General features: G+C 28.2%; 1 pseudogene; it reads left to right on the plus strand.

Moving 5' to 3' along the window:
* Positions 1-6,108: 6,108 nt before the first annotated feature.
* Positions 6,109-14,406, plus strand: part of LOC107848689 — a 238,589-nt pseudogene continuing 230,291 nt past the window's right edge.

The following is a 14,406-nucleotide window of genomic DNA, read 5'->3' on the forward strand; positions in this document are numbered from 1 at the left end:
ACTTCATATGAAAATGGTAAACTTGTTAACATGGATTCACAACTTTTAAAATTATGCATAATGAAATATGATGCTCAACCCATGTCGAAAGCTTATTTTTCAGTAAGGATTATATATATATATTATATATATATATATATATATATATATATATATATATTATAAAAGAGATATGTTTGAAATAGTAATAGTCTATTAGAACTCTTCAATTATGAGTTTCTATTTATTAATATAATATATTTTAAATTCAAATACTTAATCTTTCAATTCAAATTTTTTATTACAATATTTTTAACTTTGCCTTAAAATATTTTTTAATTTTGTCTTAAAAATTGCCATGTGCCTATTTTAATATGTTGCCACTTAGCATATTTTATTGTTTATAGAAGAAATAAAATTTTGAAATAGTAAGAGTTTACTTAGAACTCTTTAATCATACTTTTCTATTTTTAAGCTAATGACTTTTTTCTTCTTTCTAAAAAGATAATACAATTTCAAATTCAAATATTAGATGTTTAAATTATAAAAAAGATAAGTATGAAATAGTAATAGTCCATCAAAACTCTTCAATTATGAGTTATAGTTATTAAGATAATGTATTTCAAATTCAAATATTTAAATCTTTCAATTCAAAATTTTTATTATAATTTTTTAATTTTGTCTTAAAATATTTTACATTTTGTCCTAAAAACTGCCACGTGACTATTTTAATATGTTGTCACTTGACATCTTGTCTTGTTTTAGCTTTGCTTATATATATACTAGTTAAATCGCACATGCCTAGCACGTGTAACCTTTGATCATTTAAAATTAGACGATTTTATTTATTGGAAAGATTTTTAATAAAGCACAAAAAAATAAATTACTTTTCAAAGATTTTAAACATTAAGAACATACTAAAATTTTTAAAAACTTACCTCAAATCACAAGCAGTTTGTCTTTTCAATCATAAGATACATCAAATTTTGCAAAAATAAAAATGCTTCTCAATGAGCAATTGTCTATCAAGAATATGATGATTCATTTTGTAAATTTTAAGAACATATTAAAAATTTAGAAAAATTACCTTAAATTACAAGCAAATTTATCTCTTAAATCACATTTACTGTCTAGATTGTAAATATCAAGGACATGCTAAAACATTAGAAAACTTACCTTAAATCATAAATAAATTTGTCCCTTCGATCATCAGATATATTGAGATTTAAAAAAAACAAACTTTCAATTAGCAATTGTTTATCAAAAATACATGATAATTTATTTATTAGAAACTTCAAAAACATGCTAAAATTTTAAAAAATTACCTCAAATTAAAATAAAATTTATATACATTAATAAAAAAATTCTATATTTAAACCTGATTTTCTCTACATGTGGTAATTTTGGAGGAAAAAATTCTAAACCTTAATAAAGAAAGACAATTATTATCAATTAATTAATTAAAGAATCCTAATGATAAAGACATTCAAAAGCTAAAAAATTGATCACGCATGCTAACTTTTTTCTTTCCTTTTTATTTGTTTGCCAACTTTCAAGTTTTTATTAGATTTTGGTGGGTTATTTTTCTTTTTTTCTAGAATATTAATTTTTCTTTTGGTGTGCAGGCGTTTATGCCATTTTTTTCTGCTATATTTTAGGACTCTTTTTTAAGTACATTAAGGAGAAAAAAAATCTACCAACATTAATTTTTTATATATTTTTTCTTACCATATATTGTAGTATTTTTTTTATATATTATAAATATAATAATATAATAATTGGAGGAAATAAGTGAAAAGACAATTTTGTCTATTGATGAGACTTTTAGCAAAAGGCAAAAAGTTTAAATCACTTTCTCTAAGGGTTTTCACACTTCTAATATATTATAGATTATAGATTATTATAGATTATAGATATAGATATACAATAAAAAATATTAAAAAAAAGTTAAATTTTATTAATTAAAATATTTTTTAATATTTAGAGTTCGAGCGTCGACGTAGCGCATACCGTGGTAACTAGTTACTACTATTACTAAGTGTGAAAAAGTAGGCAACCTTTCGTCAACATGTCTTCTTCTTCACTTGCTTCAGCTGCTCTATGATTTTACTATATTATCCCTAATTAATTATTTTATGTCATTTACATATAAGAAACATTGTAATATTTAATTAAAAAAGGTAAAATAGACATTTATGACATGTCTGTTTCAGCTTCATTAATCGTAATTTTATTTTATCACCTCTAATTAATTATTATAAGTCATTTAGATATTAAAAAATTAATAAAATTTAATAAATAATAAAAAAGGCATTAATGATAAATTAATTTTTGATGTTTTAAATTAATACGACACCTTATATGAGACTTATTTTAAAATATTTCACAAGTATGTTTGTTTCATAATTTTACTATATTACCCCTAATTAATTATTGTAACACATTTACATATAAGAAAATTAATAATATTTAATTAAAAAGGGATAAAATAGACATTTATGGCATGTCTGCTTCAGCTGCTTCAACCGTAATTTTACTATATCACTCCTAATTAATTATTATAAGTCATTTAGGTATTAAAAATTAATAATATTTAATTAAAAATAAAATTGATATAAAATAATAAATTAATTATTGATGTTTTAAATTAATATGACATTTTATATGAGACTCATTTAAATTTTTTCACAATTTTTTCTCATAGTAATTTTTGTATATCACTTCTAGTTAGGTATTATAAGTGATTTAAGACATATATGCTTCGCTGCTTCAATCATAAAATTGATTTACTCTCGAATTTATTTTAGAGCCAGTTAAATTGAAATAGAAGAAAAAGTATTATAAATCATAATAATTAAAAATTTAAATTATTTTAAGAATATAATTAACTATTATTGCCACAAAAAAATTGATAAGGAAAGTGACATATATTATTGAAAATTACATTAAAAATATTATAAATTACAATAAATCCGACACATTTTTGGCATTTTATAATTTGTATGTTTTAGCGTTTTAATTTAGTAATTTGTTGATCCAAATGATGTTTTTGAATGTAACATGTTTTAAAAATTTAGTACTTTGTTTATTTTATTTTGGTAAAATATTATATATTTAAAATTTATGCAAAAAAAATAATTATAAGTCATAACTATTAACATCTTATAATATTTTAAAAACATACAGTAAAAAATATGATCGATTTTTGAAATTTTAATAGTGTCACATAAGTTGCAATAAAGCAAGTAACATAAATTATTTCAAATTACATTAAAAGATACTAAAATCACAATGGATAACAACTTAAAATATTTTAAAAAATATATTAGTAAAAATTTGATTGACTTTTTAAATTATAAAATTGGGACAGCATAAATTACTAAATTATCTAAAAATTACTTTAAATCACAATGATTAACAACTTAAATTATTTAAAAAATTATATTAATAAAAATTTAATTGACACTCTAAAAACTATTTGTGCTATATAAATTGAGATAACATAAATAATGGGCCCGTGCTGGCACGGACTACAGTATCTAGTAAATAATTATAGGAAAAACTACAAGAAGTAACATACTTAAGACTTAAATTATGAGAAATCGCAACACTTTAATGAAATTACATTGTGCAAAAAATATAACATTATTTTAAGTGTGGTCCCCCATTTACTACCTTTGAGAAATATAACATTATTTCTAAGTGTGGTCTCCTCTTTACTGCATTTGAAAAGTTACCATGTACAAGATTCCTTTTTTCACTCTACTTCTCTTTCTCTTCCCTTTTTCACTTCACTTCTCTTTCTCTTTTTTTAACCTTTTTCACTCCACTTTTCTTTCTCTTTCTCTTTTCATTCCACTTCTCTTTTTCTTTCATTTAACTAATTTTTACTTTACCTTTTATTATTTGAAATCTCTTGGATTCTTTTTTAAAATTTTTACGTTCTCATATTTTTTTTTACGATTTGATAAGGATAGTGTTCCACAATTTTGGGTAATTAATAAATTCAATTATTGAATGTTATTAATTTTTCTTTTTTTTTTTTTAATTTTGTATCTTGTACTGTAAACCATTAGCAACTTCGAGTTTGAGTTTTTTATGCTCTAATGGCAGAATACACACCAAAATCACGAACAAATAAGGGTATACCACCTATTAATTTATTGTCTGATAATGCACCATCATTCAGTCTTGGATTAACTTAAGATGAAGTATTTAAAGTTGTTTCTACTCCTATACAATCGAAGAAATCAGTTAGTACGAAAGAACTTAGATCCAAGTTTTGTAATGATCCAGTGAAGATGGCTGATATTTTGAAGAAAAAAAGGTTGAAAAAATCTCCTCCAAAAACCACAAAATTTCAAAAATATGAGAAGAAAAGGAAAGTAAAAGAAATTGCAAAGTCAAGAAATGTTGTAAATGACGATGTTGAAATTCGTGTGGTAATAAATCAGAAGAAGGTGAGGAGAAAAAGTTATTTTTTGGTGTATATGTATTTTTATTTATTGATATGTATTTGGGGATTTCGGTAAAGCTGATATCATTTTGGGGTAATATGTATTTTGGTGAAGCTGATATGTATTTGGTCAAGCCGATAGCTTAAATATACATTTTGGGGTAATATGTATCTGTGTATTTGTATGTTAAATACATATGCTAAGTTTTATGTATGAAAAATAAATTTATCTATGAACTATTTATGAAGAGGTATTTGCCTATATGTATTTTTTTTTTTATAATTGTTATGTATTTTTAGTTTATTGGAATGTTGAAATATACATTTGGGTATTATTTTTGTTTAAATATGCAGATGAGATTATGAACGTATTTGTATTTGTTGAAATACAAACACATTTTCAAATATTTTTCAATACAGTATATATAGGTTTGTCATATATACAAATTGGCTAACTAATTTTACATTTAAGTTACATGGAAGTATTTTGTATTTTTTTTATAAATACATATGCACTTTCATTTGTATTTTTGTTCTATTCAATATACATTTAAGGTATATAAAAATATTTGTATTTTTATACATACATATCCAATTTCATATGTATTTTTCCATAGTGATGGCTTTGTAACATCCATATTCAAACACAACCAAAATATACAAAATCAAACTTTATGAAAATACGAATATACTCTTAGATTTCGAGAATCAGAACTCCAATTAATTGAGTTAGAGCAGTTTGAAAAATCAATTTGATCACTATATTATTCGATCAGCTCAATTTACTGTTGCATTTTTTTTTTTTTTTTAAATTCATTTACAAAATATTCAAAAATAATTTAATGAAATAAATTGTTAAATTGTACAACGTAACAAAAAATCGATTTTGATCACTTTAACAAAAAATCGTTAATGACTCAGAATATTCAAAAATAATTTAACTAAAAATCGATTCTGATCACTATATTTGAATGAAAAATCAATAATGGCTCAAAAAAATTTAAAAGAAATAATAGTTATAGTTCAAAAAAAAATTCAGAATGAAAAATTTTTGATCGATTTCAAACAACTGATGAAATTTATATGAGAAAATAATATTATAATTAAATACCTTCAATAACAGCAATGGTTTAATTTGAATTTTCAAAAATATTGAACAGAAGAAACTTTTGTTGAATTTGATTTTGATTTTATTTTGGATCAAAACGATAATATGAAACTGAAATTTGAATTTTTATTTTATTCGGTAACAAATAACGAAAATTACGTGACTAATAATACCATATTTAACTCAACTATTTTGAGTTAAGTATGAGCAATAAAATGATTTGTATATATATTTTTATAGTAACAATTTGTTCAAATATAAAATACAAGTTGCGCGTTTAAATAATTATAAAATTATTACTATGAATCTCATAAATATAGTTTTAAGTATACTGTTTATAAATTTTAGCCGTGATAATGCGCTATGCATAAATTTTATAACATTTTTTTTGCTGACCTTTTGATTTTCCATTTTTGATGAAGACCGGTTCTACACTACAAAAATTGCCACTCCAACGCTGCTTTGAATGGTCCAGTGCTGTTTTAATGTTAGGTTGTACTGCAATTACCACTAAGCTCTCAATTCCGTGGAAACACTCTAAAATTCTTCTTCATCTTCTTCTTTAATTTTCTCCCAGCGAGCTATGGCAAACACGATGTCGAAGGGACCGCCGGTGGCAAAGAAAGTGAGTCACGAAATGGAGTTGTTCGGGGATATTAGAGTAGACAACTATTACTGGCTTCGTGATGACTCTCGCTCTAACCCAGATATCCTCTCCTACCTCAATGAAGAAAATGCTTACACACATTCGGTAATGTCTGGTGCGTATTTTTTTATAATGCACCATAAATCCCTGATTTCCTTTACTGTTTTTTTAACTTTTTGAGAAATACTCCCTCCGTTTCACAATAAGTTAATCGTTGGATTTTAGCACACATATTAAGAATAAAAAGTAAAGACAAAAATTAATCGTTTTTTTTTATTTTTATCCTCTTCAAAAAGCAAAGACACATGATTCATCACTCCCAACGCACATTTACTGAAGGGTAAATTTGGAAAATTTTTTCAACATCTACCTTGAATTGTGAACCATTTACTTATTTTGAAACATAAAAAATACTCCAACAATTCACTTATTATGAAATGGAGGGAGTAGTTTTTTTCTTCTCCCTAGGGTGTGTTAGGTATGATAGAAAATGTTTTCTGGAAAATATTTTCCTATTTTCCCTTGTTTGATTGTAATATAAGTTTGGGAAAATATTTTGCAATGGAACTCATTTTCCTCCATTTGTAAAAAAATAACTTCCCTCTTAGCCAAAGAAAGTCATTTTCTAGAAAATATTGAGATGTAACTTTTGCAAACTTGGAATCACAATAAACCAAAATATGAATAAAGTCATCAAAATAGATCACCTATTTAATAAGTTACCAAAATAGGCTAAACATAATAATTTATTACTCCCTCCGTTTAAAAAAGAATGACCTACTTTGACTCAGCACAAAGTTTAAGAAAATAAAGAAGACTTTTGAATCTTGTGGCCTTAAATTAAAGTAGTGTCAAATGTACCAAAATACTCTTTAATATTGTGGTCATAAACATGTCATGTGGAAAGCTGAAATTAAAATATTACCAAAAAAAAAAATGGGTCATTCTTTTTGAAATGAACTAAAAAGAAAAGTAGGTCATTTTTTTGAAACTGAGGGAGTATGTTTTTACCTTTTTTTGACGGTTTGATAGCAGATGTGTACAACAAAGAAGTTTTAGTAAAGCGTAGTAATAATTTATTACGTTTTACAAAACTTTTTTATAAAACATAATAATTTATTACGTTTTATAATTTTTTTTTGAAAAACGTGATAATTTATTATGTTTACATGATTTGATATAAAGAAGTGATGTGATAATATATTGAGTTTTTTTTAAAACAAATTATGAATTAAAACTTTATAACTTTTTTAACTTTTATAAATTTAAACTTTTTATTATAATTTATAAATTATAACTTTTTATTACGATTTTTTACCAATTTTTTAAAGAAGTCATTGCTTCGTTTTGTCAAATCAAGTACCACCTAGCTCACTCTTTTTGACTTTTTCTTTCATAAATCATATTAAGAAGTTACTTGAGAAATTTGAAGGAAATGTGTCTTTTAAGTCTTGAATGAAAGATTGGTGTCATTGACCAACTTAAAGGGTCAAACATCATTAAAAAACTTATTAAGTTAATTGTGGACTTGATTAATATTTTCAAAACTTTCTAATCTTTCAAAAATACAAATCAACCCAACTCACACCCCTCTTCAATCTAAATCAACCAGTCTCTCTCCTCTCTCTCGACAACTTCTCTCAATTCTCTCCCAATTAACAGTTCTGCAAAATTTTTTTCTTTCAATCCTCGGTGACTTCAACCTTCAACGAAAAATAGTTAGGCTTCGAGTTTCCCTCTTTAATCCAAATCAACTAGTATCTCCCCTCTCTCTCCCGACAGCGTCTCTCAACTCTCTCTCAACCAACAGTTCTGTAAATTTCTCCTTTCAATCCTCGGCGACTTCAACTTCCGACGATAAATAGTTGGGCTTCGAGTTTTTTTTCGACTTCAACCTTCAATCGACGTGACACCCTTGCTCTCTGGCCACAACAGCTTCGAATTATTCAACCTTCAATCGACGTGACAGCCTTACTCTCCGGCCACAACAACTTTGAATTCTTCATTGTTCCTTTTCTTCTTTCATAGGTAAAAAATTTATGGCTTTTATAGTTTTGAAGAAAAACAGGAACTTGAGCCAACTTCTCTTATAGTATTAGTTAACAATTTCAATATTTATTGCATTAATTTGAAATACGATCTGAATAAAATCATAATTTCTGGTATTTCTTCTCTTATGATATTTTGTTATTTGTTGCACTTTTTAAGTTTGATTTTTGTTGTTTGTGTTTATAAAAATAAAACAACTATTTGGGTTGATTTATTCTGTTCTTGTTCTTGGTAAAAATGATGATATTGCTATTTTTCTGTTAAACAAAATCGTGCTACTGTTTTTTATTTTCTCCAATAAATTATCCATCTGGTGCAATATATTCATTATCTGATGCAACAAATTTGTCATATTATACAACAGATCAACCATCTGATGTACTAGGAGAACCATCAGATTACAATTCTGATGCAATAGATTAATCATCTAATGCAATAGATTAATCATCTGATGCAACCGATTTAGCATATGATACAACAGTTTAACTATCTGATGCAACAGATTAAACATATATTGTAACAGATTAAGAATCGAATAAAAAAAATCTAATGCAACTGGTTAACCATCTAATGCAACGGAAAAAATATCAAATTAATGATCTGTTGCAACAGATAAATCTTCTGTTGGATAAAATCGTATCAACTCTTCCAATAGAAAATGTCTAAGACTTTATTTTTCCAACTGATCATTCATCTGTCGCGATAGACGATCCTATCTTGGAAGAAATCTAAATAATATTGATCGTTGATAACTGTTCAAACATATCACTTATATTTTGCGAAAGATGTGTGACCTGTTGCACAGACCATTCATCTTTCTCAATAAATGAGTGATATATTTTGTATTATCGCAACAGATTACTAAGCCATTGTTGCAGGTTAGTTAACTGTTCCGACAGATCACTCATATATTGCAACAGATGTGTGATCTGTAGCATAAACCATTCATCTTTCTTAATAGACGAGTGATATATTTTGTATTATCGCAACAGATTACTCAACCATTGCTACAGGTTATTTAACTGTTTCAATAGATTACTCATATGTTGCAACAGATGATGTTGCTATAGATGTGTGATCTGCTGCACAGGCCATTTATTTTTCTTAATAGATGAATGATATATTTTGTATTATTGCAACAAATATTTCATCCGTTACAACAGGTTATTTAACTGTTCCAACATATCACTTATATGTTACAACAATGTGTGATCTATTGCGCAGACCATTTATCTATCTTAAAAGATGAGTGATACATTTTGTATTGTTGCAACAGATTGCTCATCCGCTGCAATAGGTTTGTTATATGCAGCAACAGATATATTACTTGGTGCAACAGATAAGTGATCTATTGGAACTGTTATTTTACTATTTTGCTTGTTTGATTTATTGTTATCTTTTTTTTAACGATGCATTAATCAACTATAATATTTTTTTATGTTCATGTTAATTTTAGATAATATGGCTCCCAAAAGAATAGAAACCGAATCAAGTCTAAGTAAAGGAACAAGTGAAGCAGCTAGGCTATATCCACCACTCTATGAGCTTGCTTTATAAGCGTTATCTTAATCAAGAGAAGAACATGATGAGCAGGGGGAGGAGGAATGTTTCAAAAGATTGATCTAAATGCTAATAGCCCTTCAGCCGAAGAGTTGGTCAAAACCTTCAGCATTGATCGTTATCCCGTGAGAATGCAGTGCGATAGTGTCACAGATTTAATGGGTGATTTCATGGTTAAATCAGCCATGGAAAAATCTTTTGACGGCTTCAGAAAAATAATTCAAGAACAAAAATTGAATGCTTATTTCAGGGACAACTGCTTAGAGAAATATCTTGATTTGCCGGAGGACAATAATGCTTGTTTCTAAATAAAAATGGTATATGAACTTCTCAAGTGTAGGTTTATGTATGAAAACAAAGATAAGATGGATGAGGTATGGATAAATTACTGTGGCATGCCTTTTGTTTTAGTTGGAAGGAGTTTGCCATAGTTACTAGACTAAAATGTTATCCTCCTTCTCAAGTTATGCCTATTCTAACCTAAAAAAGCACCCCGCATACCCTAAAAGGCAAAGTCAAGTCGCGTGATCGTGATGACCTGGTGTCCATTGTTGGTCCAAGCTTCAAAAACAAAAATTTGATAGAAGCGTTGAAAGGTAAAGGACTTTCAAAGAAGCACAAGATGTCATTGTGCTTGGTTTGGTTTGTACATAATAATCTTTGGGTGAGATATGTTAACAACAACATAAGCGTTGGTTTAATAAAGCTCTCCGAGGATCTTAAGGTGTTTAATAGCTATCCTTGGGGTTATGAAAGTTTCAAAATGACTGTCAAATATTTATTGACTCCGTTAGCGCCAAACACAATCACCTTATATGGCTTTTCATGGTCTTTCATGCTAAATGTTTCTTTCTTTGATTATAATATCATTCAATTTTCACTCAATAATGATTTTGATTTATTGGCGTAATTTTATAGGATTGGGCGTTAGAAGCCATTTTTTATTTGAGACAACAAGTGAACTACTAGGAAGAAGTTTCCTGTCCAAAAATTTTGAGAAGGTTGTCGGCCAAAACTGATAAAAATATAAATTTTCTTGATCTCTTCATCCCCTGAAGGATGCAGTAAGTAATTATAATTAAGTTTTTATTTTAATTAATGATTTTTTTGAATGGTCTAATCATCATTCTAATATATGTAATAATTTATGTTAGATTGTGCATCCGTCACTAGTTCTGACCAATCGAGAGTTGAAGATGCCATTTTTTTACTTTACAGTCCGTGCAAACTTTATCGGACCCTAAGGTTATCGACAGAATAAAAATGGAATTGTTTGGAGTAACAAGCATTACAAGAAAAATAATTTTGGAGGGTGAGGTTGTTGTTGTTGATGGTCTTAGTGGTGATGGAGCTGTTGGTAGTAGTAGTGGTGCTGCTGTTGAGGCTAATGATGCTCCTCTTACAGTATTTAAAACAAACCATTATGCGTATGATCATACTGGTTATACAGATTTTGTCTCTCCCCGTAAATGTTCTGCATGCAAATATCAAGACTGCAGGAAGAACATGATGTAGTGATTAATGCTATTAATGCATTAACTGCTTCTGTAAAGGAATTAGCATCGAAGAGAAGTGTCATTCCATCAAAGAAGATTTTGTTTTCATCCACTCCATTAGATATTAAGGCTAAGAGAAGAAGGAAAGTAATTTTCAAGGCATTATCAAGCATCCAGAAAAGCAAAATTGTAACTTCTCTGTCCGTGTGTTGCACTGAGCAATGTATAATGTCCAAAGGAGAGCAGCACGAGCTCAAGAAGGTGAATATACATGTCTTCCAACTAACAAACAAACATATTTCTGTTTCAACAGATGACACATCTTCTGAAAATTATCAAACAGATATATACATTTGTTGCAATAGTTGACTAACTTGTTTCACCAGATAAAGTATATATTGCAACATATGTCTCATCTATTTTAGCAAATCAAACAACTATTTGTACTGCATTTATTTGTACCAATAGATGACCTATCTACTGCAACAAATAATTCATATTTTGCAGCAGATGGTTCATCCATTGGAAATTATCACACAGGTCTTCCTCATGTAGAAATTTATCCCAACAATTGATTCATTTTTTCAACAAAAATATAATCTTTTTGGAATAATTTAAATAGGAGGAAGACCTGTTTGATTTGCTAGAACACATGAGTTATCCTTTTTCATTTTGTTGTATCTTCGTGATTAGCATTGACCAATTCTGGCTTTCTAGGTGGATACAGAAGCTACTGCTAAACAACATTGACAATATGCAACTCTACTCTTTTTATGGAAATATGGATAACATAAAGCGCAGAAATCATACGTAATTGACAATAAAGATCCACGAAGAGTAAATTCAAATTCCATAGCACTAGATGAAGAACAACTTGTCCATATTGAGTAGATCTTTATAGCTTGAGTTTGTCAAAGTAATAATCTCACCCCTTCTTAGGAATCCTTGGCATCAATACTTAAATTATTGATGTATTTGTTGAGATCTATACCCATAATAATTTTTGTACATTTTATTTATTCATTGATTTATTTTAGCTAATTTCTTAAGGCTTCGATTTATTTTATTTTGTTTATAAATTTTATTTTTTCCTTAGATTTGAACTTATTAATTGAAATGGAATATTAGATTCAAATATTAAAACTGATAATGTATGTGTTGCAACAGACGGAACATTTGTTGGAAAATATCAAACAGATTTAGACATATGTTGCAACAGGTAGGTAATCTGTTGTAATTTATCAAACAGATCTTCCCGCTACTGCAACTGATAGACTTATATAGAAGCATCAACATAATGCAACATATGACCAACCTATTGCAATAGATAAACTATATGTCAGAACAGGTAGAATATCTGTTACAACAGATGGAGAATCTATTGCATTATAAAAATTCAACTTTCATTGGACATAATAAATTGCCACTACATGTAAAAAAGTGAATGTGAATTGAAATAAAAAAGGTGAAACCCATCGACAGTGTTCAGTTCAAACGCCTAAAATAAAATAGGCATCAAGTAGGCAGTGTTCATTTTAAACACGTACAATAAAATAGGCATCAAATGTATCAGGTTGACACTTTTTGCTGACTATGGTCATTCCCCCCCCCCCTCCCCCCAATATCTTATATATTCATCTTCTTCCTAAAATTTAACCCTAAATTTTCAAATCTTCTTTTACATCGTCATCTTTTTTTTTATCTGTCCAAATTCTTTAAATTATTTGCATTTTTTCTTTCTTTTCTTCATCTTTTTTTCATTTTTTCCAATCGAGCTTGACAATGTCGAGCGCATATTCCACTATTTTTTATGATAATGATTTTTGATATTGTATGTGCGGTCATGAAATTCTATTGAAGACTTTTTTGGACTCAACAAAATATAGGTCGTAGGTTTTTTACTTGTAGGATTTCAAATGTAATATTTTTTTATTTAATTAGTTGATTAATTATTGACTTGTAATTATTTTATAATTGTTTTCTTGTTTATATAGAAATTGGGTGGATGCGATTACTTTGATTGGTCTAAAGAACGACACCCTTCACAAGCAAATCGTGTAATTTGGGGTTTGTTGAACAAAGTCAAGGCTTCTGAAGAGAAACAAAATCGAGCAAGAAGATACTACATTGTTGCCGTTATTGCTACTGGTTTGGTGCTGTTTGACATATGGATATTCAAGCCTAATTACTGAAATTTTCATGGTGGTGTATTTTCTACCGATTTGGTGTTGTCGAGCACATGGATATTCATGTGTAATTGTTGCAAAATATCAAACAAATTTAGGCATATGTTGTAAAATTTAGGTCATCTGCTGGAAATTATCAAACAGGTCTTCCCACTGCTGCAACAGATTAGATAGATATAATATCGACATAATGCAATAGATGACCAACCTATTGCAACAGATAAACTATCTTCCAAAACAGATAGAATATATTTTACAACAGATTGACAATTATTGCATTATAAAAAACTCAACTTTCATTAGAAAAAAATTATTGCCACTACATGTACATGTAATTTAAAGTAAAGTGAAGTGTGACTTGAAATAAAAAATTATTATTTCACAGGCTCTTCTATATACACAGGCCCTAAGCTTCCAGTTAGTACCCCTTAGGTCCAGACCTCTTGCAGGTTTGCCACAACGTTGTGGCACAGAAAGTTCATTGGCTCAACTATTTCTGTGTCGTTCAGCAAACATTCGATGTGTGCAAGAGCGTGCAAGCCGCAAGCGTAACCGGTATCATTTTTTTGGAAGGGTCATGCTTTTGTTTCGACCTTCAAAATCCCATGATTTCTTCATCAGCTCTTTCTTTGGAAAATGATTTATCAGTCTACTCTTCCTCAACAAGATGGACAACAGCTCCATCAGTGGCTGCATGAGGAAAAAAAGATTGACCTCGTCGACTGTAGGTTCGTTGCAGTCATAAACTTTGATCTTTTCCTCCTCGAGTAGTATCTCAACAGCCCAATAATGTATGTCGTTCACGCTAATGACTGCAAGAACCCTCTTTTCCTTGGTCTAAATCTTGCTGTGTAGATTTGGCCTCTCCCCTCTAACATATTTTATTATTTCTTCTTCATCCAAGTCCTACGTAGAAACTAAGAAAT

Source organism: Capsicum annuum, chromosome 9, assembly GCF_002878395.1.
Source record: "Capsicum annuum cultivar UCD-10X-F1 chromosome 9, UCD10Xv1.1, whole genome shotgun sequence".
Taxonomy (NCBI): Eukaryota; Viridiplantae; Streptophyta; class Magnoliopsida; order Solanales; family Solanaceae; genus Capsicum; species Capsicum annuum.